This window comes from Delphinapterus leucas, chromosome 10, assembly GCF_059928025.1.
Source record: "Delphinapterus leucas isolate spDelLeu-1000000601 "Yukka" chromosome 10, BTC_Dleu_Yukka2, whole genome shotgun sequence".
In the NCBI taxonomy this organism is placed as follows: Eukaryota; Metazoa; Chordata; class Mammalia; order Artiodactyla; family Monodontidae; genus Delphinapterus; species Delphinapterus leucas.
In genome coordinates, this window is record NC_143138.1 from 59,831,231 (window position 1) to 59,849,761 (window position 18,531).

At 45.8% G+C, this 18,531-nt stretch overlaps 1 protein-coding gene across 15 annotated transcripts in view; it reads right to left on the reverse strand.

Moving 5' to 3' along the window:
• The window catches only part of TRAK1 (trafficking kinesin protein 1), a 164,058-nt gene extending 147,280 nt beyond the window's left edge, over positions 1-16,778 (reverse strand). For 4 of the 15 annotated variants that reach the window (XM_089919109.1, XM_089919106.1, XM_089919108.1 and 1 more), the window contains exon 1: positions 15,847-15,965. The gene's annotated coding sequence lies outside the window, so the exon portion shown is untranslated. The other 11 variants (XM_089919123.1, XM_089919118.1, XM_089919117.1 and 8 more) reach the window with 9 other exon arrangements.
• Between the last annotated feature and the right edge of the window lie 1,753 nt (positions 16,779-18,531).

The window sequence follows — 18,531 nt, forward strand, 5'->3', positions numbered from 1 at the left end:
GGGGTGTTTTTTTTACCTTTTTTGCAACTAAATACTTTTTTAAATTCAAAAAAGTATTTTTCTACAATAGTTATATTTACTCTCTCTTGAAGAAAAATGCCTAGGTTACAGAAACTTTTCTCAAGATCTACTTCTGACAGTTATAGCCATCATTAGAGTAAGAAAAGATGCTAATGTATGAACATATTATTTCATTATTTTTGAAATGAGAATATAATGCTGTGTCATAGCTACAAAATTAATATAAATATTTCAAAATATCAACACTTTGAAATAAACATGAGGAAACTTCTATAATGAAGCCTGCATCACTCTGAGCTTTAAAGAATATACATTGAGGTCATATCATATAACAGCACATTTCCTGCAGAAATTCAGGCTCCTAGAACAATAATTTAAGTCAATCTGATATTGATTCTATCTTGTGATCCCAAGCTGCGATGTAGGTTACTATCAAAAGAAAGGGAGAGGGGGAAGGGACATGTGGAAGCTGACTGATAAAAGCTGGTCAATGAGATGCAGGAGAGGTCATCAGCAGAACCAACAAGGCACAAATCGTGTGCCAAACTAAACAACAATTACCCGTGCTCCAGGCCAGCTCATCGATCTGTTCGGGCTTAGAGTGGCCCTGCAGCCACCGCTGTGCCACAGGAATGAAGAGGGCATTTAAAACGGACACTTGGCCAAACAACCTCCAGTGTAGCATCACCCTCGGACTTACCTGCCCTCCTTATACTTTCTAGAAATGCCAAGGTTCACTTTTACCCTAAAACGGGCAAACTTTCTTCCTGCCCTACTGTGTCTTTTTCTAGTTCCACACAGGGTTAAATAAAAGGGCCTAAAAGGAGAAAATAAGGAAGTATGGAAGGGAGGGACAGAGGGAGCACCAGGGGAGTGAAAACAACACAGAAATAGAGAGACAGAGGGAGGGGAAAAGACACACAGAGAGAAAACAGAGAGAGAGACAGAAGGAACAGCAGAGAGAGAGAAAATAACACCGAGGGAGTGACAGTGAGAGGGAAAAAAAAGGAAAAAGTTCATGGGAAAAAAGGAATAATGTGTTTCATGGAAAAGCTATTTGTTTCCGAGTCGCTCTTTTTTCCATGTACTGTATCATGCCATATGTGGGAAGTGAGGGAGGCTGGAACTCCGCCTAAGAACATCTGCCAGGGACCTTAAAAGCCTTAATAATAGCACAGCTGGTGTCCCCAGCCTAATGAGCTCACCACCCACGTGACCCCCCTTCCTCAGAGGCTCCTCCAGGGAAACGAGGGGCCGAGGGCTGGCCCAGGCCCGCCTCCTGCCCTCCCCCACGTCCAGGCTCTCCTTCCTCCACTGCCTTCGCCCTCCCTTTCCTGAAATCACCCCCACCCGTTTTCCTGAGCTAACTTACTCTGATTCCCCCAGCTCCTCGGAACAGAGAGGTTCTTAACACGAAAGGCAAATATCAGAAATAAAAGAGGTGGACATCCCTACAGACCTTCTGGACATTAAAAGCACAATAGTTATGCCAATAAATAATTCAACAGCTTAAATGAAATGGACACACTCCTTGAAAGAGGCAACTTGCCAAAACCAACACCAGAGGGAAGAAAAGGTCTGAAAAGCCCAATATCTATTAAAGAAATGCAACTCCTAAATGAAAAACCTTTCCACATTCAAGGAAAGGCCAGGATGCCACCACGTGGGCCTTTCTGCCAGGGTACAGGCCCCTCCAGGATCTCTGGCGATTCACTGTCTCTGACAGGGAGGCTCTCGGCCAGCTTGACTTTCCCACTGATCACTGCCTGTAACTAGGAGGAAACCATGCACACAAAATTGGAAAGGAGGGTGCTGGGGTATGGGAACAAAGAAGTGAAGCTTTACAAGTTTGGGAAGTTTTAACCCTCGCTGGTATAATTTTTTGAAACCAATTCCCATCACAGTGCACTTTTAAAGGCCCTCTGGGACTTGAACAAACGGCACCTTAGCATCAGGATGGGCAAGGATTTCAACTTCTAAGGGGAAACCTATTGGAAATTGACAGAGAGGAGACTCCAGTTGGCCCTGACACGGTATCCATAGTAATTGGAAGAAGCTGAAAAATCTGCGATCTCTCTCTCAGTCCGAGCAACACATCCCAACCACAGTGAGGAGCCAAATGGACATGATACGTGGGGCTTATTCACCAGAAAAAGACAAAGGAGGCCACGTTTCAGAAACCGCGCTCGGTGATACACAATACCATGGATGTCTGTAAGCACGTACTGAGGCTAGCAAATTACATGATTCTATCCCTGCCTACCAGGTAATTATATCAACAGCAATCACATGATTAGCTGGAAGGTAGGCAATCATTAACTTTTCCTACTGTTAAACACGGTTACACACCAAAAGACAGTGTTTTATACCTTGTTAATGCCATGAATAAGCTATCTAAGCCTTGACAACTTCCTGTTTTGATTTATGACACCAATGCCACTCCTGCCATAAGTTAACATGGCAAAATTCACAAAACTTTAAAGAACAATTATGGTATTTTAAGGACTATAAGCACTTTTATACAGTATTCCCTTTTGTTGAAATGTTTAATAAACTGAGAATCCTTTCCAAAAATAAGAGTTGTTTCCGTTCGCAAAACACCAAAAGCATTAACAGAATCAGTATATTCTTTATCAACCTTGTCCTTCCACTTTCACTCTTTTTAGGTTATACATCCAAGGTCAAGTCTATGGTTCTCAAGTCTTAGGGACTCCTCCTGGCTCCATCTTCGGGCCCATAACAGTACACCTGGCCAAGCTGTATTTGGGCATCAGGCAAAAAGAAAATTCAGTAATACCGATTATGTCTTTATTTAAAATTTTGATTTTTTTCATCACTGATTTCTTTACATTAATTTAGATTTTTTTTGAAATATTGCACTAAAATACTATTGATATTGATTACTTAAATTTTTTGGCAACTCCCCCGCCCTTAAATTTTGTACTGTAGGCAAGTGCCTCAGTCACTTTAACTTAGCCAAGGTCCTAGCCCACAATAATAACAATACACCTTGGGTGAACCAATGAAGCAGAATAAACACCCATGCTCCCTGTCAGAGACTGGACAACAGCTGCCTTACGGACCATCTACTAGGGGTATGTATGTGTGTGTGTTCTAAATGACTCCAAGGGGAAGGGGGATTGGTAGGAAAGCCACAAGTTCGAGCACAGTTAAATTCTGTGGAATAAATATTTTACATCATGTTGCATTAAAATCTAACAGTGGCCAAATTAACTAGGATCTTTAATTATCTTACACATTCAGCTCCATTAATTTTTACTTACATATACACCTTATACAGTCAATACTCCCTCAGAGGTAACCACCACTATTCTGATCCTTATTACAGGATAGTTTTGCCTGTTTTTTTTGTTTTACTTTTTGTTTTATTTATTTATTTTTGGCCGCACCACGCGGCATGCGGGATCTTAGTTCCCCAACCAGGGATCAAACCTGCGCCCCCTGCAGTGGAAGCGCGGAGTCTTAACTGCTGGACCGCCAGGGAATTCCCTGCCTGCTTTTGAAAACGGAATCCTACAGTGTATAATTTTGTGTCTGGTCTCTTTTGCTCAGTATTTTGCCTGGAACTTTCATCCATCTGTTGCATGGATTAGTATTTCATTCCTTTGTATTGCTGAGTAGTGCTCCGTTGTGTGGATATACCAATTTGTGTATACAGTCAGCAATAATTAATGGACATTTGGGCTTCTTCTAGTTTGGAGCTATTGCTAGTAAAGCTGCTAGGAACTAAGTAAAGAACACTGGTTTCTGCTGAGTGTATGCCCAGAAGTGAATCACTGGGTCATAATATATACGCTCAGCTTTAGTAAATATTGCCAATGTTCCCAGTGTTTGTTCTTCTTTGCATGCGGTGCATGAGGATTCCAGCTGTTCCACATTCTCACCAGGGGTTGATATTGTCAAATTTCTTATTTTGTCCATTCTGGTGGGGCTGCAGAAGCATCTTTGCTAAAACAAGTGATTTCTAATTCCAATTTTACCACGATTCTACAGCTCCAATAGTACAAACCGTAAAACCTCAAGTAAGATGTACGTGAGTCACAAAGCGCAGAAAAATCTCTAATTCACAGCTCATTATTTCAGGAATTCATAAAAATATGGACACAAGCAATATGTGAGACAAACACACATGATGCTTGGCAAGGAAACCTGAACACATTCATGAATACCAAAGGAATTCTTACAGTCAATGTGTTACTGTAAGATGTTTACAAGGCTAAGCCAGCATCTCTCCTGAACCATGGAGAAACGAGTGATACAACTCTACAAATAAATGCACACCTATTATGTATGAACGAACCCAAAGAACATTTTAGCCCTTATCCTCCTTGGCCTCTCACAGCAGAGGGACCCTATGAACCCCACCTATCGCCACAAGAACACTCTCTCCCAGCATTTCTGGTCTCCTCCTGGTCAATCTCTGTGAGTGCTTCTACATGTGGTATCACCACTGTCCACACGGGGATAGCCCCCAGACCCTAACCTCACACTCAGATCTTTCTACTGAGCATCAGCCCCAGACGTCCCACTGCCCTAAATACCTCCCCTTGGAAATCTCACGAGCACATCAAACTCAGCACATTCACAATAGGATCCTCCAGGCCTTCACCCCTACACAACTGATTGATGTTAATCCAATGTGGAAATCTTGGCCCCAGGCTTGACTCTGCCCCCCTCCCCGAACCCTACCACCATCTCCCCGAAGAGCAGGGCTCATCCCCTCAACATCACTCAAAGGAATCCACTTCTTTCCACCCACAATATCACTTACAACCCCAGGTGAAGTCACCACGCTCTCTCTCCCTGGGTAAAGCCAGGGCTTTCACTGCAGGTCTCAGTCAACCAGGAGGTGGATGAGGCCTGGGACCACACGCCGGCCTGGGCACGTTCACCAAGGGAAAGCCAGCCACCTCCCCTAAACGACACCCCTGCCCTGCCACGGCTTTCTCTTAGGAAAGTCTACAAACTGCATCCCTTTTCCGCCCTTGTGAACAAATGTAGCTGCAGCTTCAGAGTTTATGAGGGAAATTCTGAGACTTGATTATCCTCGTCATTCTCTGTCTTGCTGCCTCTTGCCAAATAGAGAATCCAGTATATCATAAACGATAAAGGTCTGACTATAAGATAACCAAACTCCCAGGGATATTTATTTTCTTTTTTCCCTTCCATAGGAGTATTATTTCTCTTCTAGTATCAAGAGACTTACCCAGCTAAAAGTTTTTCGTGTCATGGATAGATCTAGAGATTGTCATATTGAGTGAAGTCAGAGAAAGACAAATATCATATGACATCACTTATATGTGGAATCTAAAAAAATGGTACAAATGAACTTATTTACAAAACAGAAATAGAGTCACAGATGTAGAAAACAAACTTACGGTTCCCGGGGGAAAAGGGGGGAGGGATAAACTGGGAGATTGGGATTGACATATACACACGACTATATATAAAATAGATAAGTAATAAGCACCTACTGTATAGTGCAGGGAACTCTACTCAATACTCTGTAATGGCCTATATGGGAAAAGAATCTAAAAAGTAGTGTATATATGCATGTATATAGCTGATTCACTTTGCTGTACACCTGAAACTAACACAACATTGTAAATCAACTATACTCCAATAAAACTTTCTATTTATTTACTTTTTTAATGTTTTTTTTTTTTACGGTATGCGGGCCTCTCACTGTTGTGGCCTCTCCCGTTGCGGAGCACAGGCTCCGGACGCGCAGGCTCAGCGGCCATGGCTCACGGGCCCAGCCATTCCGCGGCATGTGGGATCTTCCCGGACCGGGACACGAACCCGTGTCCCCTGCATCGGCAGGCGGACTCTCAACCAATGCACCACCAGGGAAGCCCTCCAATAAAACTTTTTAAAAAATAAAAAGTTTTTCATGGTAACATTCAATAGTTGCTATGACATTCCTCTTGTACTTGTAAAGTAGCTCCTCGTTTAATAATACAAACTATTTTCCTACCTTGCAAGTATAGTATAAATACATCCACTGCATTAGCCAGCACTTTAGCCTATTTTCCCAATGATCTGTTTGTCATTCCTTATCTACTGTTGTAGTAATAAGAATATTCTCCTTATTTTCTCAAATAGAAAGGTATTTTCTCAAAATTTTAACACAAACTACACTTCTCCCTTTAAGAGACCTTTGAAATGTCTTGATATTTGTGTCCAAATATCAAGTCAAAGGGATTTCTCTAATACCTTGGGATTCTTGCAAAGTTAACCCTTTCTCCTCAGAGCCAAAGGAGGGAAGATAGTTGTCAGATGAACAAAAATCACTGCCTTAGATCATGGGGGCCATTCCTGCTAGTATCGCAAAGATGAAGGCCAGCACACACCCCTAGGGCGTGGCACAGATATGTGCTCCAAAATTATCTGTGGATGAATGGATCATAACAATGGCTAACACAGAATGCTTACTGAGTTAAGCGTACATATTAATTCATGTGATCCTCTTAAATAACTATATGAGGTTATCATATAAGGTAATGATTCAGGAACTCGCTATCATAAACAGTTCTTTGCTGGGTTCAACATATCTAGCCCCGACAAAGCACCAATCTTAAAGTGGGGAATAAAAAAGGAACACGGCTTCAAACACATCAACAGTATGGTAGTTTATCCAGACACATTGTTAAATCTGGACGTTTTTATTTTTTTACCAAATGAAAAAAAAACAAGGCTATACACTACTCAGGTCCATAAAGCAAAATTTTACAATTCCCATAGTACTCAGCCTTTTATTGAAAACATTCTAGATACAAAGGTTGAAATGAAATACCCACCGTCCAGATAACAATCTTTTCTTCTCTGCAATGAAAGCCAGTAAGCCAGTTGTCTCAGAAATTCTGCACCCAAATGTAGCACTCACAGGGCACCAGTGAGTCATACATGTAACAAATTGCTCATTTTCCTGCTCCCCACCTTTCCTCTAAATCATTACGGCTGCTATCCCAGAATCATAGGTTTGCTTTTTTGTTTGTTTGGTGTTTTTAATCCCCCATCACAAAGCTTACCAATTCCAACTTTGTTCCAATTTCGTAACTCAACAAGAATCTGCCTGTCCCTTTAGTTTAAGTAAACCTCCAGTTTTCTTCCCAGGTTTGAAATTCTCCAACGAAAGCAAGGCCCACATCTTTGGACTCCTCTTTTAATTGAGGGAAAAAAAAAAAACAAAGGCCCTTGCCATTCTAACTGTCCTGCCAGATTTCTGCCAGTGTCAGACCACCACCACCCCACCCCCACTGAAAGTCAAGGTCCGAGGAGAAAACCAAATTCACTGTTAGAACCCTGTATTCAGAATCACAAAATGTAATGGATTGTCTTCCTGAGTTGCCCTTCTGTTTTATCCTCTTTGGTCCTCCAACTCACACACTCCAATTTCCATTCAAAATAAAGAAGGTGAGGGAAAAATGGAGGCAAAGACCATAAACACAGAGACCCTAAAACACTGGTAGCATCTAGAAACCTTATTAACCTGAATCCCACTACACTTGCTAAATAAATTAAATGTGACGCCCCCAGAGTTAAGCAGCAATCAAAAGCAAGGGCTGAAGCAAGAACTCCTATTACCAACCACTTTTCAGGAACTCCCCACAGCTCAAAGCAAGGCAAAGACCACGGTTAGTGCTGGGAGGATAACAGAATGAAGGGAGAAAAGTGACTTGAAATAACCATGTCACAACCATTATGATGGCAACTATAAAAAACAAAAACAAAAACAGAAAATCGGACTTCCCTGGCGGTCCAGTGGTTAAGACTCCATGCTTTCAACTCAGGGCTCATGGGTTTGATCCCTGGTCAGGGAACGAAGATCCCACATGCCGTGTGGCTAAAATAATTAATTAATTAATTAATTATACATAAAGTAAAATTAAAAAAAACAGAAAATCACAAGTGCCAGTGAGGATGTTGAGAAATTGGAACCCTTGTGCACTGCTGGTGGGAATACAAAACAGTGCACTCACTGAGGATAACGGTGTGGTGATTCCTCAAAAATTAAACACAGACTTACCATAGGATCCAGCAATTCCACTTGTGGATACATACCCAAAAGAAGTGAAAGCAGGGACTCTAACAGTTGTTTGTGTACCCATGTTCATAGTGGCCTTACTCACAACAGCCAAAAGATGGAAGCAACCCAAGTGTCCAAAGATGGATGAATGGGTAAACAAAATGTGGTACATACATAACAATGCAATAACATTCAGTTTTAAAAACGAATGAAATTCTGGTACGTGATACAACATTATAAACCTTGAAGACATTATGCTAAGTGAAATAAGCCAGATACAAAAAGACAAATACTGTATGATTCCTCTTATATGAGGTTGCTAGATATTCAAACTCATAAGAGACAGAAAGTAGAATGGTGTTTGCCATGGGCTGAGGAGAGGGGGAGAATGGGGAGTTAGTGTTTATTCAGTACAGAGTTTCACTGGGGTAAGATGAAAAAGTTCTGGAAATAGATGGTGGTGATATTTGTACAACAATGTGAATGTACTTAATGCCACAAAACTGTGCACTTTAAAATGGCTAAAATGGTAAATTTTATGTTATGTTTACTTTACCACAATTTTTTTAAAGAAACAAAAATGGTCACTGCATTAGGGATTTCCCTTCATCTCTCAGACTGGAGGACTTGGGCACCTCTAAGGGAAAAACAGAATTTGGCAAAGATAGGTTATCTGCTCCCACACCCCACAGGAGGTTATGGAAGGGGCACGGTAGCCCTGTGGCGCTGCACCTGCTAAGGAAGCAGGAGGGAAGATGGTAGGGTGAGGAGAAAGTTACATATACTGGGGTCAGATCCACTCACCTTCCATCTGGCTCCCATTCTGTCATTCTTGTGGTCTCCCATATTCACAGTGCATATGAGCCAGCACTTAAGATTTACTCTTCAAAGGGTAGGTAGGTGGATAGGTAGGTGGATAGATGGATGGATACATGAATGGACATTTCAACTACTTGGCTAGAATTTGAGAACTGCCTATGACCGCTCTGGCATATTTTTAAGAACTCAAAACACCTCCCAATGTTGGGGTAGGGAGGGTAAACCACTGGTTACATTTTGGGCTGCTTTTCTCACTACTGATTTAGAATGACAGTTTGTCCCTTCCCTCTTGGGTCCTCCGATTATACAGTTCACTGCATACAAGTGAAGGAAGCGAAGAGGTGGGTGTTGGGAAGAGAGTGGATTCAGCAATCTTTTCTGAAAACCCCAGCCCCTTTCTTTTCAGTGGAGGGCAAGGGGTTGAATCCAGCTTTGAGCACCAATTCTCCCCAGCAACGCAGGGAGCAAGTGTGTGCTGGCTACTTACTCTTCCCAACATACGAGAAGTCTGGCCTTGTGCTTCTGAAAAGAACATTCTGTGTAACCATGAAGGAATGTCTAACGATTAACACCACCTGGGGACGTGTTTAAAATGCAGATTCAGATTTAGCAGGTCCCGGGCAGGGTCTGCCATTTTGCAGGTCTAACAAGCTCCCAGGTGATGCTGAGGCTGCAGGCCGACCCACCACACATTGAATAATAAGGCCTTACACTCCTGCAATCAGCTGGAACCATGACAGCAGGGACCAAAATCAGGCAGAAACAGCAACAGTCAGGATCTCCCTCTAATGAGCATCACCCTCCTCCCACTGCCATTCTCCACCCAGGCCACAGCCACTTGGTTCCACCATGAATCTGGACCCTTTGTCACTTTGGGATAATTAGCCAAGCCATCTGCAGTCACTCACTCCCAGCTTTTCTCATCATACTGAAGACAACTGATGCTCCTGGAGCTCAAAGAAATTTTTGCTCCCCACTCCCCAAGAAAAGTTTCCCCATGGTCCTCAAACAGAAACTCGAGGATGGCTTCTGCATTCATTGCTTACCTGCTCCTCTTGGCTAAAATGCATGATTCAATAATACAAGTGAAGCCAAACTATTTTCAATACTCTAGGGAGACATTTTAGCTTTGGCCACATCACAAACTGGAAATTTTGGGGGAAGGACCATAATAAAAGGAGGCGAGCATACACTAGATCATGCCTCCTCTACTTTTTGCAAAACTGAAAAACTGAGAGCTTGCAGGATGCTACCATTAAAAAAAAAAAAAAATCCAAGCCCACCCACAGTATATGCTGTTGATATTAAAGAGCTGCCTGGAAGGACTTTTTTGACTTTACCAAAACATCAGAGGAACTGATGGAGAACCTCGAAAATCCTCTGGTTCTCCATATGCATGGATGCTTCTTCTCTCCAAACCTGGAGAGAGAAGAAAAAATAAAATCTCATATTCCTATTCTAATCAGTACCTATTTTAAAAGCTGCAAATACACCTGCATCTATGTTATCAAATGTAGAATTTACCAATAGCTAATCTGTGTAAACACAAGTCAGGAGACAGTGGCTTTTTTTTTTACGGTCTTTTTTTTTTTTTTAAATAAATTTATTTATTTACTTATTTATTTTTGGCTGTGTTGGGTCTTTGTTGCTGCATGCGGGCTTTCTCTAGCTGCGGCGAGCAGGGGCTACTCTTCGTTGCAGTGCACGGGCTTCACATTGCAGTGGCTTCTCTTGTTGCAGAGCACGGGCTCTAGGCGTGCGGGCTTCAGTAGTTGTGGCATGTGAGCTCAGTAGTTGTGGCTCACGGGCTCTAGAGTGCAGGCTCAGCAGTTGTGGCACACAGGCTTAGTTGCTCCGCGGCATGTGGCATCTTCCCGGACCAGGGCTCGAACCCGTGTCCCCTGCATTGGCAGGCGGATTCTTACCCACTGCACTACCAGGAAGCCCTCCACAGTCATCTGAGATCCCACACCAGGTTTTAGGACTTAATTAAGTTCAGGTCCTTGATGTCTCATCGCAGATAGAATTCAGTGAGAGACAAAGTGATAGGTTAGAAGCGGATTTATTTAGAGAGAAACAAACCATCACAAAGCCATCTCAGGAGGCAAAAGCACACCAGTGGCATTTTGTTAGTCAACAAAATCACACTATCTACTAACTAAGCCTAGGCATTAGGAGAAGTACAATAAAGAGGGAAGGGCTCTGAATGGCACGCTAAAGGATACTCGTCAGAAAAAGTCAAACCACTTACTCCACATGTTCGCAGTTATGTCCAACTAATTCTTTTTTTTTTCTTTTTCAATTCTTTTATTTTTCGTTGCATTGGGTCTTCGTTGCTGCCCGCGGGCTTTCTCTAGTTGCGGTGAGTGGGGGCTACTCTTGGTTGCGGTGTGCCGGCTTCTCATTGCAGTGGCTTCTCTTGTGGAGCACGGGCTCTAGGCATGCGAGCTTCAGTAGTTGCGGCACGTGGACTCAGTAGTTGTGGCGCATGCGCTTAGTTGCTCTGTGGCATGTGGGATCTCCCTGGATCAGGGATCGAACCCGTGTCCCCCGCATTGGCAGGCGGATTCTTAACCACTGTGCTACCAGGGAAGTCCCTCAACTAATTCTTTTTTTCAAAAAAGATTTCAAAGCCCCCTGAATACCCCGAGCAGGGTCTTCCTTAACATTCAAATCCAGATAATTTATATTCTGGTGGTTCTTTAATTTACTCATATACCTATTTCCCCTAAAAAATGGAGCATCCTTTCCAGATGTCAGTACAAAATCCATTTCCTCTGGGAAGATTACCTTCTGCTGTGAAGTGTCCTGGCGTATCATAAAATCTGGAACTAGAAGAGATCCTAGAAATAATCCAGTTCCAAGACTGTCAAACTGGGGTACAGGTGCTTATGCTGTGGGGAGCCCCCAGAGCCCCAGGGAAAATAAGGTGCATCTTCCCTGAGCGCTTTTTGACTCAAGGCAGCAATTTAAAGCATTTTTATACTAAAATACGTAAGATGAATCCTGCATTCCATTCTACATCAAAGGAATCGCTGAGGGCTTCCTTGGTGGCAGAGCGGTTAAGAATCTGCCTGCCAGCCGCATAGCATAGGGAGATCAGCTCAGTGCTTTGTGACGACCTAGAGGGGTGGGATAGGGAGGGTGGGAGGGAGACGCAAGAGGGAGGAGATATGGGGATATATGTATATGTATAGCTGATTCACTTTGTTATAAAACAGAAACTAACACACCACTGTAAAGCAATTAAAAAAAAAAAAAGAATCGGCCTGCCAATGCAGGGGACACGGGTTCAAGTCCTGGTCCAGGAAGATCTCACATGCCGTGGAGCAACTAAGCCCATGCACAACAACTACTGAGCCTGTGCTCTACAGCCTGTGAGCCACAACTACTGAGCCTGTGTGCCACAACTACTGAGGCTTGTGCCACAACTACTGAGCCTGTGTGCCACAACTACTGAAGCCCACGCGCCTAGAGCCCGTGCTCCACAACAAGAGAAGCCACGGCAATGAGAAGCCCGTGCACTGCAACAAAGAGTAGCCCCCACTCGCCGCAACTAGAGAAAGCCCGCCAGCAGCAACAAAGACCCAACACAGCCAAAATAAATAAATTAATTAATTAAATTAACTAATTAATTTCAAAAATAAAAGGAATTGCTGAAGTAACACTGAAAAGTCGTGGAAATCTCAGGCTGAGCTCCCCCATCCCCCTTTCCAGGGTTCCTTTGCCCTGAAGGTTATGAGGGCAAGTTTCAGAAGCATGAAGAGAATCCATTCCCTAGCTTGAGACACGGAAACCAAAAGACTTTCTCAAGGCTGTGAGTGGCCATCTGAAAGGTCACTGCCCCTAGATAGTCTTCAGAGAGATTTACAGTGCTTCTCACCACCACCCAGGTGAGTCTGGGAGCAGTCTTTCCTAGAATGCCAGACTAGAAGCACAAACAAGGATTTTAAGAGCTCACTTCCCACCCAGTTCCACCCTCTTCTACCTCAGGTGCAGTATTAACAAACACATAATTAAATAGGCTTCTCAGTGAATAATGAAGCCACACAGCCCTTCAAAAACACATGTCAAACCCTTTCTTTAACCAGCTACACATCATTTGGTATTATATGTAGCTCAGAGGCATCTAGATTGACACATATGCTATTATTTACTGTCTCTTTGCTAAAGCTTTGAATTTTTCAACAGTGCAGGTGGCCTCCATTTGGATACACCTAATAAGAAGGCAAGTCAAAATAGGGAACATTTATTCAAAAAGAAGAAAAAAGAGTGGGGGAGGAACCAGAAGACCCATTCACAGTGTATCTCTATACAACAGACACTCACCCAAGATAAAATCTAAGAACACACATGAGCCTTGGGCTTGGTGGAGATAGTTCTCTCCCTAACATCTGAATCTCCTTAAAAGAACCATCCCTGGGCTTCCCTGGTGGTGCAGTGGTTGAGAGTCCGCCTGCCGATGCAGGGGACATGGGTTCGTGCCCCGGTCCGGGAAGATCCCACATGCCGCAGAGCGGCTGGGCCCGTGAGCCATGGCTGCTGAGCCTGCGCGTCTGGAGCACGGGAGAGGCCGCAACAGTGAGAGGCCCGCGTATCGCAAAAAAAAAAAAAAAAAAAGAACCATCCCTTTGTCCTCCCACAAAAATCATGATGCATACCAAATACAGATGAGTTAAATAGATCAGGGTTCATTTTCAAAACCAAGGGTCATGTAATCGTATATTTGAACAGGCTGGCCACTGTAATATTATCCTCAAGTTTATTAAGCTGCAAGACAGGTGAAAGGCTTGATTTAATATCTGCAACCCTCAGTGAGTTTAAATGAACTCTTCACCCTTCAATGCCTTTCTCATTGGAGCCCTATAGGAGAAATAAAGAACTGCCCCTTCAGGAAAAGCGGCCACCAACCTGCTTGCCTTCCTCGGCTGTCTTCCAGGCTGTATGGTGCCAAAGAATAATCAAGTGTATGAAAACACCAACAGCTGATGGGGCAGAGAAAGCCCAAGGTCTGCTGCCCATCTTGGGAGCAGGCAGTCAAGATGGGAAGCCCAGAGGGTTAATGCCAGACTCATCTAACAATTACAGAGACCTACTATGTGCAAAGTCGGGGTAGGGGCTCAGAAGAAAGTCCACATCAGATGGCAAACAGTAAAAGGTTGCTAGTTTGGAAACTGAAAGTTTAGGAACTCCTCGGAATGCGAACAATGCTATTTTATTTTCAAAGTCCTTTTACAGGATCTGATTCAACCCTCACAATAAATCTATAAGAAGGAAAATAACCGCTATTATATCTGCTATCTTATCCCTGTTAGGGCTCAAAAATGTTACCAAGTCACAAATCTAGTCATGTTGGAATGAGACCTGAAAATCCTCCCAGGTCATTCAAACTTTTGCAGACACTTTCATTCAAAACACTCTTTAATCCTTACAACAGTCCAGTGAGGTTTGTTTGGGTTTTGTTTGTTTGTTTTAGGGGGGCAATCCCAGAGAAGGGGAAGCCAAGTCAAAGAGGTTAAAAAAGGGCCCAAGGTCACCCAGCCAGCAAAGAGAGAGAAGAGCTGGAATCTGAATTCAGGTTCCCCACTCCAAGGCCAATGTCCTTTTTTAACACACCAGAGAGGAGTGTGGGCAACACAGCGAGAGTGGAGACACCCTCCACGGAGAGCTGGGGATGGGAAACCAAATCCCACAGGTCCCTGGGGCATCAAACAGGAAACGGCTTGTGCTCAGGCCAAGCTGAAACCCAACTCTTGCCAAACCTGCTGCACACAGACATGGGCTTTCTAGCCAGCTCAGCATCATCCCTGAGCCCGGCTCAGCGCTCCAGGTGGCTCAGCCCATGATTGTCTGGGCACCTCTGTGATAAAGCTGGGGCCAGAGGTCGAAGCGCAGACAAGACTGATCTTTCCAAACCAGGAGAAAGAGGAAGGTGCCATCTGTCACTCCAGGTCGAACTCTGAACCTGCCAGCCAACCTGTCATCCTCCACTGGAACTTGGGACACCCTTCCCAATGCAGCCTGCCCAGAGCCCACACTGCTCAGTTGGCCACCTCCCTCTCTGCTGCTCTTGTAGTTGGAAACCGGAAAAGACCCTGTTCCTAGTTTCCCTGGGGTTTGTCTCCCCCCCACCCCATAACCAAAAGATGCTCCACGGAAAGGGTACCCAGCCGGCCTACACACTCGCAGACACTGACAACGTCCACACATTTGTTTGAAGCAAACAAAGTTCTAGGGAAGCTTATGGGAAAAAATATTTTTTAATCAGAGGCCTAGACATACTTAGGAGGCGCTCAAAGTGGACGCTGATTTCAGTTTCTGAACAAGTGCAGCGAAGGGTTCTACAGCACGTAGACTGAACGGGTAGGGGCCATCCAGCGCCAGCCCCAAGAGCAGCGGGGCCGGGCTTTTGACCTGTACTTCCCTAAACACAACTTTACAAAAGAAGCAGCAATACATTTCATTAAGTTTCTTGTTACCTGCAGGAGGCTGACCTTGGAGATTCGAAAAGAACTGAAAAACTCAGGTCAAAAAAGTGACAAAGTGAACTTCTTAACTCTCAGGACGGAAAGGAGGGGTCCTAAAAGCCATTTGTCTCGACCGAAACACTCTCAGAATATGTAGTTTACATTCGTTTTGCGGGTGAGTGGCAATCGGGGTTCAGCTCTCGCTCAGCTCGGGACTCTTTGAAGGTCGCCTCACTGTCACTTCGGAGTGCCGGAGCCCGGAATCCAGGCCACGCGGCGTGACCGATACGATGCACTACTGGCACCCTCCTGTGCCCCCCAGGGCCTCCCGTAGGTGCGGCCGATGCCAGAGGGGGGCCGCCCCCTCAGGGTCCCTGCCTCTCGCCGCTACCACACCACGCATCCACACTCCCGGGACACCCGTGTCCTTCTCCACCCACCCCCGGGCCCGATGCGCCTGAGGCACGGGTCAGCGGTCCTCGGGCTTACCCTCGAGAGGCGCACGAAGCGCGGCCCCGTAGCAGGCGTGATCCCGGGGGCCTCCGGCGCGGGGCTGCCCGGGCGCTCGGCTCTCCTGGCCGCCTCCCCTTCGTTGTCCTCGGCCGAGTCCCGGCCGCCCGGCGGCTCCGGTTCCCTCCGCAGCAGCCGGCCGGGCGGCACCGGGGCGCACGCGACAGGCTCGGCTGGGGCGCCTCCTCCTCCTTCCTCTGCCCGCCCGCCGACTCTGCGCTCCTGGGCTCGGGGTCCGAGGTTCCGGACGCGGGGCTCGTCGGGGCGCTCGGGCACCCCAGCGCTCCCTCCCGCGCCGCCCTCCCGCGCGCGGCCGCTCTCTGGGGGCGTCTCGCTCGTAGCGCGCGGCCGTCAGGGGCTCTGGGTGCGCGGGGGCGGCGGCCGGGTGGGCCCCAGGGCGGCGGGCGGGGGCGCTGCTGTGGACCGGGGCACTGATGCGGGCGCCGCGCCGCGGCCTCTCGCCATGGCTCTCGGCGGGCGGGCGCTTCGCACCTCCCCTCCGCGCTGCCGTCACCGCCCGACGCTCGCCGAGCCCTCCCCTTCGCCCGGCCCCGCCTGCCGGCCCGCGCCGCCACCTCCAGGACGCCCGCCGGGCGGAGCGCGTCCCAGCGGCCCAGAGCCAAGCCCCTCCTACCTCGCTGGCAGGTGACCCGCTCCTGCGACTTTGGGCCTGGAGAAGTCCCCGGCGAAATACCCCGGGTCGGGAAAAGATATCACACACCACCACCACCACTACCACCACCCCCGCCGCGAGCACTTATTTACTTCTAGCACTTCTCCGTGCCCGTCCAGCCAGTCTAAGGGCAGGGTGGAACTCACGCGGAGGCTGTTTGCCGAGAATACAGTAGAAGTCCAGACGTTTCGTTCCTGCAGGCCGGGCCGTCCCTTAGGAAAGCAGTCCTTAGTCTTAAATAAGGGTGGGACAGAGCTGGGAGGTGGGGGGAATATGGATGAACAAAATGCCACCAAAGGGTAAGGGAGGAGGACAGGTGTGCGGCGGATCAGGAAACGATCCAGGAAGTAAGTCCTCACAGGCTACTCTATTATGCAAATGACCGGTGGAAGGTTTAACGGGGAACAACACGCATGACCTCATTTCCACTTGAGGCTGCTGAGTCTACAGCGTTGGGCTAGTCCCTGGCCAAAGGTCATAGAGGACATTGGGAGGACATGGAGAAGACTCAGACCAGAACTGAAGACCCAAGGAAACTAACCCATAGAAAACCTGGTTTCCAGTACTGGAAGAGTCAGTGTACAGTAGAGACTGGGTCAGGCAAGAATCATCAATGGATACTCACCCTAGGGGAGACTTTACTGGGGAGAAGATATTTATCTGGATTAATGTGCTTTCCCATAGGTGGTTTAGGCTTATTAGTAGCAAGAGAGAAATATTCAATATATAAAGGCACAGGGAGACAGCACCTTGACCAGGATCAAAACTGACATCACTGGGCTTCGCTGGTGGCGCAATGGTTGAGAGCCCGCCTGCCGATGCAGGGGACGCGGGTTCGTGCCCCGGTCCGGGAAGATCCCACATGCCACGGAGCAGCTGGGCCTGTGAGCCATAGCCGCTGAGCCTGTGCGTCCGGAGCCTGTGCTCCCCAACGGGAGAGGCCACAAAAGTGAGAGGCCTGTGTACTGCAAAAAAAAAAAAACAAAAAACTGACATCATTAATGAAAGCAGATGGATATCATGTCCTCAGAACACATCACCTATGCAGTATTTCCAGGAAGAATGCATAACCTGAATCTAATGATAATGAAACCCCAGACAAACCAAAATGAAGAATATCTATTAAAAGGGGGCAGGAGTTGTATTCTTCAAACATGTCAATGTCACAAAAGAAGGCTTGGGAAATGTTCCAGATTAAAGAGTGCTATAAAGTCATGACAGCTAAATGTGATACCTGGTCCTGGACAGGATTCTTTTGGGGGGAGGGGACGCTGTAAAGGACATTCCAGTGGACAAAATTGGAATCCTGATAGTAGATTAAAGTATTGGATCAATGTTAAATTCGCTGATGTTGATAATTTGTACTATGTTCGTGTGTAAGAATAGCCCTATCCTTGGAAATACACACTGCAGTATTGTGTAGGGGTAAGGGGGCATTCTGTATGCAACTTACCCTCAAATGATTAAGGAAAAAAATGTTGATAGAAAAATGATAAAGTAAATGGGCAGAATACTAACAATCAGTGAATTTGGGTACAGGGCGTATTGGAATGTTTCTGTAAGTTTGAAATTATTTCCAAATAAAAAGATTTTGAGGGACTTCCCTGGTGGCGCAGTGGATAAGACTCCATGCTCTCAATGCAGCGAGCCTGGGTTCGATCCCTGGTTGGGGAGATAGATCCCACATGCATGCTGCAACTAAGAATTCACATGCCACAACTAACGAGCCCTGGAGCCGCAACTAAGGAGCCTGCCTGCCGCAACTAAGACCCGGTGCAACTAAATAAATAAGTAAATAAATATTAAAAAAAAAAGATTTTGAAAAACCATCAAGTGGGAGAAGAGATGAGGTGGGAGGAAGGCAAGAAGTGGTCATAAAAAGACAACACAGGATCCTTGTGGTTTTAGAGCTTGTGGCTTTAGAACAGGTGATAAAATTTATATAGAACTTACACAGACACACATAAGTACAAGTAAAACTGGGGAAATGG